Here is a 21,628-nt window from a genome sequence, read left to right as displayed (position 1 = left end):
ATTGTACCTACTTGTTTCCAGAAAAATTTCTTCTAACTAACTAACTTCTAACATCAAATGCAAATATAACAGTCTACCAAAATTGCTGAATCATCAAATATTATATTTTATAGAGCAAGGTGTTCAATATTTGGAATTACAATAAAATAACTTAATTTGGACACCATTTTATTTGAGTATAATATAAAAATCAACCGGTTTCGATTCAACCTGAACAGTGTACAGGTATCAAAGAAGAGGAAGAAATAAATACATTTTATTTATTTTATGGATTTATTAATTCAACAGTTCATTGAAATATATTTAATATTGTTACAGATTGTGCGCATCGTGTGCTTTCTTTTAAGTAATGAATATTTTTTAATTTATTTTCGGGGTAAAACTGATCAAATAAAATTTACGTAATTGTAAAAATCATTCACTTTGTGGCTCATCATAATTTACAATAAAACACATAAATTTGTTTTTGACCAATATAGTTTTATTTTCACTCAACCAGTTTCGGAAGAACCCTTTCTTCGTCAGGTGAATATTAAAAACTGATCTACTACACAAAATATTGACATACATATACACAAAAATGTTAAGTGTTTGAGGGAGGGGTGGACAAAGTGGAAAGGGTAATTACAGGAATTCCAAGAAGAACAGAGCGGTTAACTGGAAATATGTCTAGAATAGAAATGGCGTAAAATCTTATACATATCCAATTTTTCTTCACTTAGTACAAAAAATTTGCCTACCCACATTAAACCCGCGTTCTATAGGTACTGATAACAACTTGAAAATAAAAGTATAGTGGTCAAAAACAAATTTATGTGTTTTTATTGTAAATAAAATTTAAATTCGCACGCCGGGATTTGAACCCGCGAACTCCGGATTGCTAGTCGAGAGCCCTACCCTGAGGCCTAATGTGATTTCATTTAATAAATTATCAGTGTTCTTGTTTGATGATTAATAGCGTCTGACTATCACTCATATAAAATAGATCTTATATTTGGAAAGGTTAAAAACTAGAGAAAAATGATCTTAATTTCAGAAAACAAGTTTTTTTTTTTAAATAGATTAAATAAGAAATATTTTTAAACACATAAATTACATTATGTTTTTAATTAAAAAATGATTAAATCGCAGATTTTCGGGATTAATTTTTGGGTTACTATGCCGCGTCGCGCTTGACAGATGGAGTAAGTTAAAAATATTGTTGCGTTTTATCAAGGACAAACGTGTTATCAAAGATATACATTTTTTCTCGTTAAACGTTTGGTTTTTAGATTGACTGAGCGTTGCAGTCTTATTTGAACTCGACCATTTGAGATTTCTTCTGTATGTAAATTTGTTTGTTACGTTCCGATTCCGATTCAAGATGGTGGCCGTGATTGATAACTACATTTTTATACCGCCAGAAGTCGCATGTTCCTGGTTCCTACTGCGATCTTTCAAATCGGAATAATCAATATTTTGGTACCTACTGGCCTGAAGAAAGTTTGAAAAAAGAATATTCATTGATATAATGACATTTCTTTGGACAAATTGTAAAATTCCTTATTTGAAATTTTAAAATTGTTGCGTAAAATATTTGTGGTTTTATAATTAAGTAGGTAGGTATTTAAGTACGTACCTACTTACCAATTTTATGATATCGGAAGAAATTTTTGTGTTGATTTATTAAATAGGAGAAAATTAAAGACATGTTTTTTCTAAGCGAGAGCATTGCATAGAGAACTACTAATATTTCTATGCGTGTTTTGAGTTTTCAATGGTTATATGAACGTTATAAACGTGGTTAACTAAGTACTCTTCTGTTATTCCAACTCATTACACGACCTTGTCATTTGATTCACATTATCATGCCATGTCTTTAGGGGGCATTCCCTATACCTAATTTCAATAAAATCATAATAACTAAACGCATCAAAATTATTAATGTAATAGTATTTTTATGTTTTTTAACAGAAGTAAACTCATAGTCTTATAAAAGTACCTACAATTTTGTAGAATGGTTTGAAACAAACGTGAAGTTTATATTTTTACTAATAGCTTTTAAGTCTAAGAAATGAATTCCATTCGTAGGTACTAATTCAGAACTGCAGTTTTACAAGGTAGGATTTATTTATTATTTACTGGATCGCAATACCTTTAAAATGCTACTAGCAATTTATCCATGTCTGTAGTTCCTAATATTATCCCGAATATTTAGGCAAGTTCACAGGACCCATTTTCGTGTGATATTATTAAATTTATCACATGCGAACGTTCTCGTTTTTACGACTCGTTCATGAATTTAACAGCCGTGGAACGATTTACCACCATTTGTGATACCTCCCTGCTACAAGGTGGGTCTTTTCGAGCCCTATGTTCACTTCTTCAAGTGGGAAATTCTTTTCCTTAGGGCATCCTGTGTCTAGTTCATGTAAAAAGGATCTTTCTTACAAATACAACTTGTAAACCAAAACGTTTGAGAAGTTCTTATATGGAGATTTGTATTAATTGTTAGGTACTAGGGTGAAGTGTTTAATTACACCAATGCATTGTTTATTAAAAGGAAAAACATGTTTAAGGTTTGGAGAATAATTTATTTATGAATAGTGGTGATGGAAGGTTTATTTAGTGGTAGTAGGCAGGGGCGCTGTAGGCCTGGGGCACGGCGTACTTGGCTACTGGGGCGGCGTAGGACAGGGGAGAGGCGTACTGGGCTACTGGGGCAGCATAACCCAGGGGAGCGGCGTACTTGGCGATAGGGGCAGCATAACCGACAGGGGCGGCAACCTTCACAGCATGTCCCAGGGGCTCACGACGGACAACCGCGTTGAAACCATTGTGGTCATCAGCGGTGTAGTCAACGGTCCTCTTGTATCCATCAGCATCAACCAGGGAGTAAGATCCTTGGACCACATCTCCGTCCCTAGATTCGTGCTGGCTCTTGGAGTCTCCGGTCAGACCGTCCTGGACGTCGTAGGCGAAGTTGTACTGGGGGTGGGAGTACTCCTCAGCGGCGGCGTATTTTGCTACCTTGGCGTAGGCGGGAGCAGCATAGACGGGAGCAGCATAGGCGGGAGCAGCATAGGCGGGGGCGGCGTAAGCCAGAGGAGCAACTACTTTAGCCAAAGGGGAGGCATAGGCCAGGGGAGAGTATCCGTAACCGGGCTGGGCGATGAGGCCGGCGTTGGCCGCTGCTACCACGGCGGCGAGGAAGAAAAGCTTGAAGGCCATTGTTGTGTATTGGTTGACAGAAGGTGACTGAATGTGCTGCTTGATCCTGAGATTACCGTATTTATACGAAAACTAAAGCACGTCAGATTAGCGCAATCGTATATTAACTCTATTCAAAACCGGTATCGGGGAAGTGCTCTACGTATTGACCGTGGGTTTCATTAACGTGCAAAATTGTGCGTAGAGTACCTAATGTTGAATTTTTTCCACTCAAGCTGCTTTCTCATTTGTTAGGTGCTACGAGTATCTCATCAGATTGCTTTCTGATCTACCAAGTTCAAAATACTATCATAGATACATGCTAATAAGGTGACAAGTTAAATCCACTATCATTTATCTGTTATTACCAATAATTTTCCTTATTTAGAAAGGCCATCTTACAGGCTGACATTTTTATCTAATGGAAGGATGTCTATCGGTGTAGTTGTCTCCAGATAAATTTCTTCGGAAATAGGTTTAGACTAAAAATTCTAACAAAATCCAATAAAATAATCTATCGTCACGGCTGTATTGAATTTATACAACTGTAAGCGATTTAATAATTTACTGGAATCAATTAAATATTGCTACAGAGTTGTTTTTTAACTCTTTAATATATTCATTTACAAATATTTTTCTAGTTCGTAGGTGTTTTTTAAAGCTTTCTTAACGGTGGACATTATTCACAAAGGTCCTCAAACATTTAGACACAAAAAATATTCCAGTCATTCATCCATCTTGACGTTAACACAATTGTTAAGTCATGACATGTTCGTTAGGAAGTTCGAGAGGAATAGGAACCAAAGAAATAGCAAAACCTTCTTTGTCTACCTAAAGTTATTATGGTTTATTCATTCATAGTTATGATCGGAGTTCGTGATTAATCATTTCCAGTGTCTAAATTTCTCGCGTGTCTGTTCATAAGTGTACTGTGGAATAAAAAAAAAATCAATTTCTTAACTTAAATTTAATAATGAACGAATTTTTCAAATTTTAGTTTTACATTTTCTCAAATATTAACGTTTTCTATAATCTTGAAGATGCTGCGCGTTATAATTCGAATACCTTTTTACTCATCACCCGATTTTAGCACAGGGGTATGCAGTGAGTTTGGAATGTCATATAGTTCTGTCTTGACAAACTTACTTAAGAGGAAGCTACTACCCAAAAATGTGTATATCTTGGTATAGCTTCGTATATCGTAGGTAATAGGCCTTAAAATCGCTTGGCAAACGGAGTCTAGAAACGTTCGATTTCAAGCACAAAACTGGTTTTTATCTATTTTGTAAATAATTTTATAAGAAAGCAAAAGAGTTGATCAAGTGAAACTGTCACAGGTAATCTTAGCTATAATACAGTATTTTTTAAAAGTTGTTATTTTTTGCGTTCCTCCATTTCTATTGAGAAAATATTTTTAGTAGTTTACATTTATACTTTTTATTGAGTAATTTATTTTTTTATTTGTATTCTACTCAAGCGAAACGATAGGAAAACCTTTAATTTATCTAAATCATATTTTTTGGCATTCATAATGTACACCAATTCGTTATAAAGATTAATCAAAATAGTGATTGGCATTAAGCTTCGCCTTAATTAATATTCATGTTTTTTTTATGAAAATTTCGTCACAAGAAAGCCAAATTCCTTCTACTACCAAACTTTCACATTATTTGATATCATCGGAAACTTTTTTCCACGAACATCTATCTATCTGGTTCCAGGGATTCTATGAAGATTGCATTTTCAGAGGTCGTAAATTAACAAATCTTTTTTTTTGCAAACTACAGATGAATATTTTTCATCCTTGTTCTTTTTAAATTAATAACATAATATAATAGATATATTTAATTCTTCCCTTCGTCTTGGTTCTTTTTAAATTAATAGTTTATTATGTTTTTTTAAAATCCATTATCAACACATTGTCACCCTACATGTTTACTACATTATATTGTTATGAATTGGTCGGAATTAGCTAATTAGGTACCCAATATGTAAAAAACATCCATGTAAAAATATTTATTCTCTCAATATATATAATTTTTTTTAATATTTTGATATTTTGTTAAATTCTTAACCTTAACACAGGCTTGTCATAGTAAGGTTAAGAATTCTAATGTAATAATAATAATAATAATAATAAGCCTTTTATTCTGAACTTCTGATAGGTACATTAATATTAGAAATATTTTGTTTGTTATAATATATCCCGAAGCTCAGTTTGCCTCTTGGCATAGGCCTCCTCTAACAATTTCCATTGGGATCTGTCACGCGCTACTCTTCTCCATTGATGTCCAGCCGTGAGTTTTAGGTCGTCTTCCCATCTCATGTGTTGACGTCCTCTACTTCTCTTGCCATCTCTGGGATACCAGTCAGTGACATTTTTACACCATTTCTCTTGTGGGTCTCGGATCATATGACCTGTCCATCTCCATTTTTGTTGGACTATTCGGGTAACTATATCGGCAACATTAGTTATCTCCCTTATTTTCCTACATCTCACTCTGTCCCGTTTTCTTATTCCTGTCAAACTTCTCTCCATGGCTCTCTGGCAGCGTTCCAACTTTTCTCTGTGGCGTTTGGTGAGTGCCCAAGTTTCTAATGTAAACAATGATAAATTTAAAGAAAAAATACAATTTATATGGTATAGTTAATTATTTTATTTTATTACAATATGCTTTTTGCAAGAATTGTTTATTTGCGCACGTGTATACGCAACATCAATATTTCCTATTGTTCGTTTAAATATTCAATCCTCTCGAGAAGAGGCATACAAAAAAGGCAAACCGGTCGGTGGCTGAGTTGACATCGCGTTTGGTTCCTACCCAGGCGTAGTGTATTCAATTCCTCGGCGTTTGGGTAACCATCCAGGCGTGGTGTGCTTAATTCCTAGGCTGGCAAGTCCTCCATCACAACACAAGTAACATTTTCCGCTTACTGTAGTGGTAATGGGAGATTTTCAAGTATTGTCATGTTATTCGTAACAAAAGAATGTTTGTATTTCTTTTAAAAGAATAAATAATAATTAATACTTTCATTCTTGACTTGACTATTGATCTTTTCTATTCGTTATATATCTGTGGAAGGGACAACTATAAAAAGATTTGCCGTCCTTTGCGTTTCCCACCTCCTACATGTCAATTTCTTTCTCTCCCCAAAAATTCACTACACAGCGTCCCCGAAGATGACTTAGGCTGTGTGGAGTTAATATGAAAAATGACTTTTCTTACAGGCATAATTTGTAAATCTAAACATTTAGGAAGTTTTGTTATATAGATTTGTATTTAAGGTAGCTTGTTAGGTACTAGGGTAGTCGTACGGTCAATAAAAATAAAAATCAAGTATAGGTTGTCGAAAATAATTTATTTATGAATGGTGGTGGTGGTGATGGAGTTTTTGGTTAGTGGTAGTAGGCAGGGGAGCTGTAAGCCTGGGGAACGGCGTACTTGGCTACTGGGGCGGCATAGGACAGGGGAGCGGCGTACTTGGTGATAGGGGCGGCGTAGGACAGGGGAGCGGCGTACTGTGCTACTGGGGCAGCATAACCCAGGGGAGCTGCGTACTTGGCGATAGGGGCGGCATAACCGACAGGGGCGGCAACCTTCACGGCATGTCCCAGGGGCTCACGACGGACGACAGCGTTGAAACCATTGTGGTCATCAGCGGTGTAGTCGACGGTCCTCTTGTATCCATCAGCATCAACCAGGGAGTAAGATCCTTGGACCACATCTCCATCCCTAGATTCGTGCTGGCTCTTGGAGTCTCCGGTCAGACCGTCCTGAACGTCGTAGGCGAAGTTGTACTGGGGGTGGGAGTACTCCTCAGCGGCGGCGTATTTGGCTACCTTGGCGTAGGCGGGAGCAGCATAGGCGGGAGCAGCGTAGGCGGAAGCAGCATAGGCGGGGGCGGCGTAAGCCAGGGGAGAGACCACTTTAGCCACGGGGGAGGCATAAGCCAGGGGAGAGTATCCATAACCGGGCTGGGCGATGAGGCCGGCGTTGGCCGCTGCTACCACGGCGGCGAGGAAGAAAAGCTTGAAGGCCATTGTTGTGTATTGGTTGACAGAAGGTGACTGAATGTGCTGCTTGGTAGGAAATCGAATGTATTTATAGTAAAACGCGATCTAATAAAAGTCCTTGGATATTTTCATTAATTTATTAGTTAGAACAAGAACCAGTTAGTGAACGACATATCGAGTTGAACGTTCACGAACGCGTGAAAATCTATGATAGATCTATGATACTAGTTCCTCGGAGCATCTTCCACTGAAATACTAAATAAGAAATACCTAAATACTATGGGGAATTGTAATGCTACTGTCTAGTTCTTTCAATAGATATTACAAAATATATTTATGTCAATCTATTTTTATTTATTCGTGAATATTTATATTTCAACTATTTATGTTTACTTCTATTTTGTGTTTCTATTTTTCATATCATTTTAATTTTCATTAATCTTTCTTCTAAAATATTCTGGCCACCAAGCCACTGTCCATGTTCATTTGCTTCATAGACTTTAATTATCAAACATTTAATCTGTTTGACCAAATTCACCTAGAAAACATTTGACCTTAGTTCGCAAATCAATTAATATCAATTTCTCTGGCTCTTAACTACCTACTTTGCAACACCTCCAACATCCAATGTCAGCAACTAGTGCTAACGTATTGACCTAATTATTAACATATTTTTTGCATATAAAAAAATTCACAACAATTAACCAGAGGGCCTAAGAACGCTTAATATTATATTTTAATTAACATTTTCATTCAATACGAAATTTGTCATTATTTATGTTCACATATTGTTAACATCGTGTTATTTTCGACGGTCATTTGGCGAGGTTGTTGACGCAGTCTCTAGTCCCTGGGAAGGAAGGTACAATCCACAGTCAAACCATTTTTTTTAATAGTTTTTGAGAGACATTTTAAAATAAATGTATTACAGTTTTTAAATACCTTTTTTGTATTTGTTTACTTGATATAAAGATAAAATATTTACATAATGGCTATAATTAATATGAATATGCAAATGTGAATGGTAGCAGAAGTCGGGGACGCCCGAGGAAGACATGGCACGATCAAGTGAATCAGATACTTGAGTCGGGCCATGTCAAGAGTAAGAACAATAGAAGAGTATGTATGAGACGATGTATGAATGTGAATGAGGCAAGGAGTGTGTTCCAAGACCGAGTTGTTTGGCGGTCCGTCCTCCCTGCCTACCCCTGCGGGGAAACGGCGTGATAGTTAGTTAGTTAGTTATGAATATGAATATAAATTTTGAATTTGAAAGTGAATTTTTAATAGGCAAAGTTTTGATTTTATGATAATAACTTTATTGTCGTCCCATAACTTTAGCTATTCCTTTTCGTTTGTTAATACAATTATTTCTGTGTATTTTCACTGATTGAGAATGTATTTTTTATTACGAGATACCAACTGCTCCGCGTTCTCGGGAGTAAGTGGGATTATAGCATCTCCAACTGGGTTATGTTGTTAGGCTGAAGAAAGTAGAGAAAGGAAGTTGGGAAGTACTTACCTACCTGGCTATTCATTTTTTTTTAAATCTCATGTATTTTATGATGATCTATTTTAGAAGAATTCTTCAATGGGATGCTTTTTTTATTATTATTTTATGTTGATGTAATTACTTTCACACTTCTCACTAACCCCCTATGCACGGATACTGTATGTAAAAATGTAGCTTCGTTCAATATAAAAATTAGTCTTTACGTTTGAGATGAAAGAGGAGACTATATCGACGCTGGAGAGACAAAAGAGCGTAAGAGACAAATTTTGTCAAAAATTAATCAATCCTTTTTTCATTATAATTTTTGTCTGATCAAAACTGTATGTTTAAAACATTTTTGACTATATTGTCGCTTTCGCCCTTGTGTTTATGTATACGTTTCCAGATATGTTTCCTTATTACGCCATTGAGAAGTGTTAAAATATAATTTCGTGATTTATTTGGTTGCTAAAAAACAAAAACACTAATTCTAATACAAGTATATATGGTTTTAAACGAAGGTAGGTCACGTACATTAAATTACCTATGAACATTAAAATATTATTGTTCAGAAACAATAATATTTTAATGTGTAATCCGAGCAGACTCGGACAAAAATTAATATTGCTCATTTATTAGGAATCTCTTCTAATTATTCCTATTCCAGTTAAAAACGAGATTTTGACAGGTTTTTTAATATGGTTTTATTAAAAGGCGAATGAATTATCACGATATCGGAAAATGTAACAATCAAGGTAAATGCAGGTGCATGAACACATGTTCGGATATGTTATAATTTACTAAGACTTCACTATCAGGAAACGGCCTGTAACCTAGTTTTTAACCAGATTACCAATAATTTGAAGAGATTCTTAATAAATTAAAAAAACTCATTTTTCTCCTTCTGGATACCTTCATATCTACTTAAAAAAATGCCTTCATTTCACAGCTTCGTCTTATTATTGGAACTATCAATATATTTTAATTAATAAACATACTAATTTCGGTTGTCAGTGCATGGGTGCGTGATTCAAAAAGGGGATCACAAACAGACCGCACGCCCAATTTCGCTCTTCAGAAATCACCTCAATAAAACTTTTAAGATCAGTGTATTTCTCACTATGCCAGAATATATCACTATACACATAGAATACGGAATTTCAGCTTGGGGTAATACTTCTTCTAGTGCCCTCGACCCCATTATTAAAGCACAAAAATTAATCATAAAAGTAATTCTCAAACTTCCTCTTTCTACCAGCACTGATACTATCTTCAATACTATCAACGTTATGGACATAAAACAGCTCTTTGCAGGATCCACCTTGATTAATTTACACCAAAACAGCAAAACACTTTACAAACCAACTCAAACTATACACAATACCCGAGACAAAAACAAAAAACTTCTTCAAATTCCTTTTGCTAAAACCACCTTTGGGCAAAGACATTTTAAATACATACCTTGCAAACTATACAATATACTACCAGCCACTATTAGACGAACAGAGTCAATGACCAAATTCAAACATGAAATAAAGAAATGGATAACAAGTATTGGGCGTACCACTATCGCAAACACCTGTAAACCAAATTACACGTAAACAGTAACAACAAATAAAATAATAGATTCAATTATTTTATAATAGCCCCTTTGTAAGTATTATTTAAGTACCTGAATACGTTTCTTTCGACAGAGGTGTACCCTAGTGAGACAGATGTCGAAAAATTTATGTAGTAAAACTTTATATTGATAAATAAAAAAATTTAAAAAAAAATAAATTTAAAATTGTAAAAATTGGTCCTGCGTACTGCGTAAAATTATTCAAGTTCTAAATTGAAACTTGTACGTGTAAATTATATCAGACAAGCAATAAAGTAGGCATCAACATTATTTTATTAATCAATAATTATTTTTTGTGTGAATACCGCACAAGAGTCCCAACTGCTCACAACCTTCTGGAGCCAGTGGGACTATGGCATCCCCAATTAAGTCATGTTTTAAAGCTGAAGATAGTGGGGCGGGGAAGTAGGTGATGGATAGAAGGGGGGAGTATCTGATCTGGTGGCTAAACATGGCTAAAGCTGTTTCTAAATGGTGGTCTTACATCAGGGTGAAACTTGGAGTATCTTCCACTCTGGAACGTGCCGAAATTATGCTTTGTATTATTTTTAATTAATAAATTGTGAAATAACACAAATACCTCATAGAAAATTTATTTTCGCACGCCGAGATTTTAACCCACGACCTTCGAATTGCTGGCTGAGAGCCTTAACCCTTGACCACGGGTAAGACTCCAGATTCCATTTGAAACGCGTACTAATTTTGTTTAAATTTTTGATAGATTAAAGGACGTCATAATTTTTTAATTTCAAGATTCAAAGGCAATGGATCCCGATTCAAATATATTTTCAATTAAAACATTCTGCTTCACAAATACTACAATTTCAATATCTCGCGACTTTTCATGGGTCTGCGCTAATATACTATACAGAGTGTATCGGCAAGTACCCGAAAAACTTTAACCAGCTATTCCTTAGCACAGGGCTTCCCAAACTTTTTTCAACTGTGACGCCCTTGGGAAGTTGCCATATTTTTTTGCGACGCCCCCCCCCCCCCCCGGTGACTAAAAATCTAAGCTAAAATCTAAATTTATTTTTGATCTGTACTTATTCTTAATTACTGCAACTGCAGAGAAACCTGTCTCACACAAGTATGATGTCGCCAACAGTAATAAAACCCTTAACGCTGCAGTGCTGATGGAACGATATTCTCGCTATAAAGATTGCCTCACGACGCCCCTGGGACGATCCCGCGACGCCCCGGGGCGTCGCGACTCACAGTTAGGGAAGCCCTGCCTTAGCACATTTGGAGTAAAAAAATTTATGGGCGCTTTGCTGTCCTGTAACATTTTTTTTTCCATTAAAAACAAAAAATAAATAAAAAAATCCACACTCCGTCACTGTCATTGGAATTGTTTCTCGTGACAACAGCTGTTATTAGCAAGTGTGTCAAAAAGTGTCCTCGCTCTTTAGTACACACTAAATAATAATAGTTAAAAATGAGACGAATGGTGGCGTGCTATTTCGTTGTGATTGTAAAAGCGCGCCAACGTAGGTACGTACGTACATTATTCAACGAAACTCGAACAAAATATTGCCAGACGGGTTTTCAAACTTTGACAATGGATAAAACATTGGTGACATGTGGTGAAAATATGAATAGTAAATTTTTTATTAAAAAAAAATGTTACCAGACAGCAAAGTGCCCATAACATTTTTTACTCCAAATGTGCCAAGGAATAGCTGGTTAAAGTTTGTCGGGTACGTGCCGATACACCCCGTATATACATAGGTACCGCGTGAAGGAACTGGGTATCGATTCTCCAATCCAGGCCGCTCGCAATCGCCGTCAAGAGTAAATCAATTTTTTAATATTTGAAACTGTTATTTCGTGGTGGAATTCCATTATAAATATATATAAAGAACACAATTTTAAACTTTTTTCCACTTGTTTTTATTTGACCGTGACCGGTTTCAGCCTGTTAGGGCCATCTTCAGACTGGTACAATTTTTGTCTTTTAAGACAAAAATTGTACCAGTCTGAAGATGGCCCTAACAGGCTGAAACCGGTCACGGTCAAATAAAAACAAGTGGAAAAAAGTTTAAAATTGTGTTCTTTATATATATTTAGTAAATCAATTGGTTGACTTTCTTATTCTTCAGTCTCATCGCAGGTATACACTCACATACGCGGTTCGAACCACTCGTTACTCGAGTAGAATTACTTCGTCGTTCTCGAGGCTCTGTTTCAGTTTCTTCATCGACTTGAAACATGCAAATAATATGCTAATTCTTATATCAGTTAATCTGTGTAACGAACATATTGTCGTTTTCTGCTCCAAATACCTCGCTCAGTAAACTGTCACTCTGTCTGGATAACTGCCATTGTATTTACAAACGAATGATTCATGATTTAGATAGACTTGCTTCTTGGGTTGATGAACTGTGTTAAGCTTCTTTCTCTTCTTGAGTCAACATTTCGGATAGTATTGCTGTGTCCATCATCATCCGTATTTTCCAATATTAAACACGATGTGAGCAGTTCCGAAACATTCTCTCATAAAGAAAGATACCATTAACCAATAGATAACTATGTAGATATTATATTTTTTGTGTATTTAATAATAGGTACTATTAATTCTCTTAACAGTAGTGAACAGTTCGCGTCTAAAATATTTGCAAGTAGGTACTTAATTATAACCCGTGTATTTTATGTAACGTTTTTCTAAATTTTCAAATAAAGAACTATACAATTCTCTCAATTTGATTGCCTAACTATATCCACCAATGAAAAACTGTCAAAGTCTATGAAATAAACTTTCAGAGTTTTTGATTGGTGTATATTATAATGAGTAGGCTCCGAATGAGAATTTTACTGTCCATATATTGGCATATCCATGGTTTTTTTAGGTCCAATTTGTTTCATACAAAAAGCCCGAAGATATCGATCTAGTGAGTGGTTTATTTATTATCCTGTGTGTGATAAAATCATGTATGATCGTGTGAGAAATATGGAGATCCGCAAAAAATGCAAGGCTGATGTGAGCGTAATGATTAAGACTAAAAGAGGGGCGCTCAGATGGTTTCGGCATGCATAGCTAATGAACTAAGAAAAGAATATAATTATAATATATGACGCAAATGTGAATTATAGAAGAAGTCGAGGAGGCCTGATATGTAATGACCAGGTGAATTAGATTCTAGAGTCGGGCCTTGTCAAGAGTCAGAATAATAGAAGAGTATGTTATTTTTTCATGTTCTCCATAAAACGGTTATACACCAACATATCATGGAGAAGATTACAAATTAAAAAGTTTACAGAGGCAGTTTTACTATTTTGTGACATGTGTTAAAAGATAGTTACTGGATTGTCTGTAGGTGACATTGAAAATGTCGATGGCTAATGCAGAATCGTAAAGCAGTTGAGTCGCTCTGTTTATTGGCGCGTTCTGATAGGCAGAAGTCCTCGCTTTCGGAGCATATAAGAGTGCATGGGATCTCCCTCGAGTATAATTGTTAGGGACATAAAAGTTAACCTCTTTCAACATAGGCGGATTGTGTATTGTACCAGAGATTAACTTAAAAAGTGTTTGCCTAAAAATATTTTTCTGCGGGCTTCTAGTGTATTGAAATCGAGCATTCCTGTTAAGAACAAGGATGGATACAGGAATGGATAGTATGTATATTCCCTCATATGCAGGTAACGCATAGACATTTTTGTACTTTTTCTATTTCTAAGATATGGTTTTGTTCAGAAGGGGCCCAAATAATCGAGCTGCATTCCAGGATGCTGCGGACAAGTGCTTCATATGTTCTCCGTATTGCAATTCCATTAGTAAATGATCTCGCATTACGAAGAACAAATCATAGAGACAATGTCAGATATGTGGGATTTGAAAGAGAGATTTGCTTCGAAGATCACCCCAAGGTCACGAATCTCGCTTTTGCGTGTTAATATATTTTTATTAATGTGATATGTGAATAGAAATGTATCTTTGGATCTTGTAAATGTAGCTACACTGTATTTCTGGATGCTGAAGGGTGTACGATGTATGAATGTGAATGATGCAAGAAGTTTGTGCCAAGACAGAGTTGTTTAGCGGTCCGTCCTCTCTGCCTACCTACCTACCATAGGTACTTTGTAAATTTTCAGTTCAAAATTGTCAGTACCAAAAATATATTGTACATTTTTCATTCGTATATCCAGGTAAATACTCCATTGCACGCATTTAAAAGTAAGATTACCAATTACGACCACGGCTTTGGTTCATATGACTGTATCCATATACGATCTTTGATTTAAGACATTTTAAATGTCCTTAATTATACGAAAGCAGATATTTATCATTTAATATATAATAAAATATCACCATATAATAAATAATCGACAGCCTCTTAATGACTTGAAATAGCTTATGATTTTAGCAGATTGATATCAATATTATAGCTTGTTAAAATCAGCACTAAGCCTGTGAAAGACGATAAGCTATAGGGTTTTCCAATAAGAGGTGTTATTTTGATATTCAAAGAAAAATGCCATTTTTTAATATAAATGATCAAATATTTATTCCATTATAAAGAAGAAGGTATGCCGTTAATAGTGAAAAATAACATCAGTCAAATGACCACCACGGCCACGCCTACAGGACCACATCCTTTTCATAAAATTTTCCATAACCAAATCGCAAAGTGGCTGCCTGGATGACCTCGATAGCCTCACGAATTCAATATTTGAGGTCTTGAATCTACGCTGATCTGTTGGCGTAGACCTTCTCTTTCACGTGGTCCCAAAGGAAGAAGTCGCAAGGTGTTAAATCACAAGATCTCGGTGGCCATTTGTGATCACCTCTTCGAGAGATAACACGGTCCGGAAACTTTTCCCGTAAAAGATCATTGGTTTCGTTGCTTGTGTGGCACGTAGCGCCGTTTTGTTGAAAGTAAACGTTGTCCAGATCAACACCATCCAATTTCAGCCATAAAAAATCATTAATTCCTTCATTAATATTCAAAATAACACCTCTTATTGGAAAACCCTATATAAGCGGCTATATTTTCGTGACTGGGCCTATTTCAGCGTATCGCTCGCCATACATTCGCATTGGTAGTGCATCGCGAGAGATGTGCTGAAACAGACCAAGCCATAATGCTTATAGCGTAATGTGTCGCCTACCTTATACTTCCACATCATCTAACATACTAATTTCAGTTTTGGGTCCGCCTGTGGTTGATTGTAACTAAGGTTCAGTGATCTCCGATTTGTTTTGAATTTAAGTGTCTTTATCAAAATTAGAACTGAATTCAGACAAGCGATAAAATACCCAAAATATTAATTTTTTAAATTATTTATTTAAGTGATAATATTTTACAAAAATATTCACAATAAATTATTCCCGATGAGTTCAATAACACTCATTTCGAGAAAGACAACATTGACATCTAGTGAGATTTATTTTTGGGGTATTATGCCGTGTGATACCTCCTTTTTTAGCCAACGTTCCGGACAGCATTACTGTGTCCATCATCAGGGCAAATTTGTAAACATACATATCTGCCCTGATACTGTAATGTTGTCGGAAACGTTGACTAAATAATGAGGCAGCGCTATACGGCATACTTCCCCAAAAATAAATCAGTATTAAATTTTTACATAAGATTACGAATTTAGAAGGGATTTCAACGAAAAGTGTCCTTAGATTTAAACACAGGTTAGACAGACTTAACACGGTTAATTGAAAGAAGGAATATACAAAAGTTGAGAGATCCAAAAAAAGATAAATTTTAACATAAAATTATATTAATTCTCATTTTCAAATTTGTAACTGATATATGTCAAAAATTCCGAGATAATTGATCAAGAAAAATATTCAGAAGAAAATGTTTAGTTGATAAAAGAAAATCCATAACATTTTTTTTTTGATCGCGAGGTTCACTGTTCACAGAAATGCCCTAATGCCCTAATTATAACATTACCTTCTTTATATAGTGTAAACCCCACTTGAGGTGAACCTTCACAATACTGCATTATATAAATTAAATAGTGGTAGATACTCTCAGTATCACCCTGGTGAAAACGACCATTCGAAATGTAGCTTTAAATAGCTGTTACATATAAGATTTGTAACAAGGTGTGTGTTTGCATCACTTTACTTACATCGCTATTGGTCAAATTGACAGCCCTGGAATTCTGACTTGGAGAGTTGTCAAACCTGAGGGAGCAAGGATCTTTGATTTGCATTGGAAGCAATCGCCATTCTTTGATCACCAGTCCAGAGCAGCGGGCATTCCTCTTGGCTGAGGTTCGACGAACACATTCGCCAATTTTTGTGAGCATCAGCTTTGCATATGCAGCATTGACCATTGGATTGATGGAATCGGATGGCATCTGCCGATTACCATTGGTTAAGAGCGACCCTTTTGGAGACCAGCAGCGTGAGGCTGTTTTGCATTGGACTACAAGATTATTTTTAGGATAAATTATAAACTGAGAGTTGCTGCGAAGAACCGGAATCTACTTATTGGAATTTAAACGGGCTTTAAAAACCAAATTATTTAAAAAATCTTACCATTTATAAATTTTAACTTCTTTTCAATATTTTACAATAAGCCATATTCTAAAACTTCCGGTAATTGCTTGGTTTCGGTTGTCTCCTTATTGTACCTTTTTAAAGTGTCTGCTCAGAAAATTCTCATTTCTGAGCACAAACTGCCTCCTGTTTTATGTTATGTTTTAGTTTTAATATTCGTGTTTTGTCCTGTCTTTCTGTTATTGTTATTCTAAGTTTTGTCATCACTTTGTATAAACAGTGTATTTAGTGTTATAATATTAGATCTGTATTGGGTAAGGCACACTGTAGGAATAATTTTAAGAACCATTAATACTGAATTACCATTTTTTAAAAGTTTGTTAAACGAGTAGTTAAGCGCACTTGAAGTGAAATGAAACTAAACTGCGCTATATAAATGCCATGTTATTATTATTATTATTACTACTTCGCATCAAGAACGAACTGGTATCACACCTTCATTTTACCTATGCAAACCCTTTGACAGACAGATTATATAGTAGGATGCTAATTAATTTCTTTTTTATTATGTTTTTTTGTGATAATACATTTTTAGTATTCTTAAATATTTTTTTATTTCTAGATAATAAACCCATCCTTACTTTTATTTGTTGCCACTTAATCCCACGGTAACATAGCTTTAGCCATGTTTGGTGATCAGATCTAAATAACTAGATACTTCCCCACCTTCCTTTTCCACCCCATCTCCTCTCCCCGCATTCAGCAGCACAACATACCCTATAGTCACACAGGCTCCGATTAGCAGGCAACAGTTGTTACTCTTGTGCGATATTCACATTAAAATGTTTATAGGTATGCATATCAATATATTTTAAACTTGCACCAATCTTGATGACAGTGACCAGAATCCGTAACAGATCTAACACATTTGATACAATTATTATTGTTGAATGAGTAATAATGATTGGAGTTAGCGTGGTAGGGCTCTAACTGGGTTATAGAGTCAGTGGGTACTTAGAAATATAACTCATACATGTAAGAACGTATTCATAAATGTTTTAGGGCTGTAGATAAATATATATTAAAACAAGCAATTTTGCAGGGTTTTTTAAGAAACAATTTTGTCCATACCGTGAAAAACAAGACCTCTTAAGGACGGAATTTAATTAAATTTTCAAAGATCTGTGAAAGTGAAATTATGTTCTGTTATTTACAAAGTTCTGTAAACCATCCGGCCCGTTATGAAATAATAAGAGAACTTAAATAGAACTTTTACAGAACTTGAAATTCAACTTAGAAATTTGATGAACGGCCTCCGTGGTTACAATAATAAATGGAAATATTTCACAAATTGTCCATTTTAAATAATTATATAACATATCATAATTCGTGTTAAGTCTGTCTAACCTCTGTTAAAATTTAAGAACAATTTGAAATCCCTTTTAAATTCTATTAATAATAAATAAAAATAATTAATCTTGTGTAAAAATTTTAAAGTGATTAATTTTGGGGTAGTATGCCGTGTTGCGCTTCTTCTTCTCCAGAGTGGAACATATTTTCGTTATCGTCATTGTAAAATACAACTATTCAGAATGGAAACGTTGTTTGAAATGACTTTAGCCGTGATTCGTAACCATTTCTTAATAGACAGGTACTACACCTTCTACACCTTCCTCTTTCCCACCTTATTTCCTTCACTACTACATTCAGCCTCGCAACGTACAACAATTGGGGAAACCGTTGTCTCATTATCTGTAGACGGGAGTAATTGGGACTATTTTGCGGTACTTACATACAAAAAATGAAATAGCAGAGGGGCAGAGACGAGGATTAAAAAATTGAGGAATCTAGATAGACAAATAAATGATGTAAAGGTTTTATCGTAAAACAGTTGTTCAAATAATTATATTTTATAGAAATATCGCAGCCCTGTGCAGAGTCAGTTGACAGCATGTGCATTTAGTTCGTCAACAATGTCAATAATTAAGTTCATAAATAGCGGTCAAACCAAACCCAAGAGTATAAATAGCGAGATTGAACTTAAGAAAAATAGTATTAACAGGCCCTTACTCACCATACAACTTATCATTCACTCTCCTTCATCTCCAACGGCGCAGCATGGCAATCAAGGTATGAACATACTTAGTTATTCTTAAAAACTTTTAATTTATATCTACAAACCTGCTATTTTGTTAGTAAAGGGATTTGAAATCGGAGATATGATATACCGTTGCCCCAGGAACCATTTATAGGATAACCAACGCCTCCGCCATAGATCACCTCGATTGGTTCGCTACGTTTGGTGACTTGGCGGTGCCCAGGTTCATGTGGTGAGGTTTGTTCAGGTCTAGGTGGCGAATTCGTATGCACACTAACTGCGTTGTAGGTCATAGCGCGCGAGAATGGTTGAAGGACACCTTTTGACCTCTACATCAGGACTCTCTCGGAACACACACTGATCCCCAGATTCCTATCCACCCCTCATGATTTTTTCCTCCCCAGAACCTCCTCTCCTTTCTTCACTAAAATACCGACCACACAGCATTCCCAAAGATGATAAGGGCCCCAAGAGGAATTATTAGGAGGTCCTTATATGTGGAGCTAATATAAAAAATTATGTTCTTCAATAATCTCAAATTCCCTTGGCGCTATTTTAATTATGTGTAAAGGACTACATACTCTAGACTAGACACTCTTATACAGGCGTCCCGTAAGCTAGGGATCAAACGAAGTGGGGTAATAGGGTAGGACATTTGCTATCAAAATGATCCTTTGTGTAGTTATCAGATAACCCTTTCCTGGTCAGCCATCTAAAAATAATTTTTTAAAAACGTGCAGTAGTTTTACGATAAACAATATATCTATTTATAAACTCTACATCCATATTAGAATAGGGTATTAATAGAATAAATAATATTTCTCATAGCCTGCTGTTAAGCAAAAAGATACCAAATAAATGTTTCAAAATAATATTTTTTCTCCTGTAGTGCTTGATCTTCGCCTGTATCGTGGTGGTGGCTAACGCCATTGTCATCCCCCAGCCCCTAGCTCCGGCGCACCCATTAGGCTACGCAAAGGTCCTCTCCGCCCCCATCGCAGTGGACCACTTCGCCCACCCCCAGTACAACTTCGCCTACGACGTCCAAGACCCTCACACCGGAGACTCCAAGAGCCAACACGAATCTAGGGACGGAGATGTGGTCCAAGGATCTTACTCCCTCATTGACGCTGATGGTTTTAAGAGGACCGTCGACTACACCGCTGATGACCACAATGGTTTCAACGCGGTCGTCCGTCGTGAGCCCCTGGGACATGCCCTGAAGGTTGCCGCCCCTGTCGCTTATGCCGCACCTATCGCCAAGTACGCCGCTCCCCTGGCTTACGCTGCCCCAGTAGCCCAGTACGCCGCTCCCCTGGCTTATCCCGCCCCCGTGGCCAAATACGCCGCCCCTCTCGCATATAATGCCCCCTCATACTATCACTGACCAGATTTAATTACACTTAAGGCGATGCACTACATCGTGTAATATTTTAAATTGAGCCGCTATCAATAACTACCCTTACGTAGATGGCGATAAGGTTTGAATTCCCGCTTAACACCATCCGCATGTTTGGATTTATGCAAGAAAAAAACATGGCCAAAAAGTGCCTTTCATTTTATTTTGTGGATGTTCAGGCATAAATATTTTAAAATTTTTCGATTATTTTATAAATAACTTAATTTTCCACATTATACAATAAAATCAAAACCGAAAATGGGTTCGTAAGTAGGAGATTTTGAACTTCAAAGCTGTTTTCATAGGCCTTTACATTATTTTTTTCTGGGCTTATAAAAAGACTTATCTAAAAATTATTCGATTATTTAAAAGGCCAAGATGTATTCTACTCGCAGTATTTAATTAAAGCATCTGAAACCTTTCTAGGCGAAAAAATTTATGAACCAAAAACACATGATTTTGCATTACTACGTATGGCATCGCCTTAACCTTTAAATGTGTTAAAGTTCAAGAGTCGTCTAATAATATTTAATGTACATATTTCCACTTTAGTTTTCAAGGATATTAATCAAGTTCTTGTATGACGTTTGGTTTAATATTATGATTATCTTTATACATTGCCTTAATCTAATACATTTATTAAATCTTGTCGTTTTATTTTCAAGATGTTAAAAAAAATTGTTTGACAGTCGGTATTTATCCGAGGCACTCAAAAATCTATATACTCATATATGATTAATTATACTACGTTGCCTATTAAAAAAACATTACATTGTGTCTACCTACGTATTTTGTGAAATACTGCAAAAAATATATCAGTTTCATTTAAAGGTCACTTTTTTCAACCAACACGATCTGCAAAAGAACAATACCAAAAATGTCATTGTTGATTGGATAGCAAAATTACTAACTGATCTTTAAATTTTATTGGGTTAAAAAATTATCATTCATCTAAATACCGCACAAAGGTCCCAACTGCTCGTAACCGCCTGGAACCAGTGAGACAATGTCATCCCTAATTGTGAGGCTGAAGGAAGTGGAGAGGTGAAGTAGATGGCTACTCAGATCTGGTCACCAAACAAGGCTAAAACAACTATTCAATTCTAATTCGAAAAGTTAGTTGTGATTGCCGAGATTTGAACCCACGACCACTGGATTTGTAGTCAAGAGTCATACCCGTCGACCACGGAGGCCGTCAAATTATTGTCGTCGTAAATTATTTAATATCACTATTTTCTCTGTCGTTATTTACAATTAACTTCAAGCAAAAACTGTCTTGGAGCAAAAAACGGATCAGATTCATCGGAACGAATCATCTATTCTTAAATATAACTTTTTTCTTGGTATTATT

The 21,628-nt window shown here is 35.8% G+C and overlaps 3 pseudogenes; 1 reads left to right on the top strand and 2 right to left on the bottom strand.

Annotated features, from left to right (window-relative positions):
• LOC149417310 (uncharacterized) overlaps window positions 1-20,265 on the top strand; it is a 35,505-nt pseudogene extending 15,240 nt beyond the window's left edge.
• On the bottom strand, window positions 2,553-3,222 carry LOC149417312 (larval cuticle protein A3A pseudogene; annotated as a pseudogene).
• LOC149417311 (larval cuticle protein A3A pseudogene) lies at window positions 6,543-7,248 on the bottom strand (annotated as a pseudogene).
• Window positions 20,266-21,628: the final 1,363 nt, after the last annotated feature.

The sequence above is a fragment of the Hesperophylax consimilis genome, chromosome 15 (genome assembly GCF_061612785.1).
Source record: "Hesperophylax consimilis isolate HC1 chromosome 15, BYU_Hcon_1.0, whole genome shotgun sequence".
NCBI classification, from domain to species: Eukaryota; Metazoa; Arthropoda; class Insecta; order Trichoptera; family Limnephilidae; genus Hesperophylax; species Hesperophylax consimilis.
The sequence above is the reverse complement of the archived record's forward strand: the minus strand, read 5'-3'. Positions and strand labels throughout refer to the sequence as shown.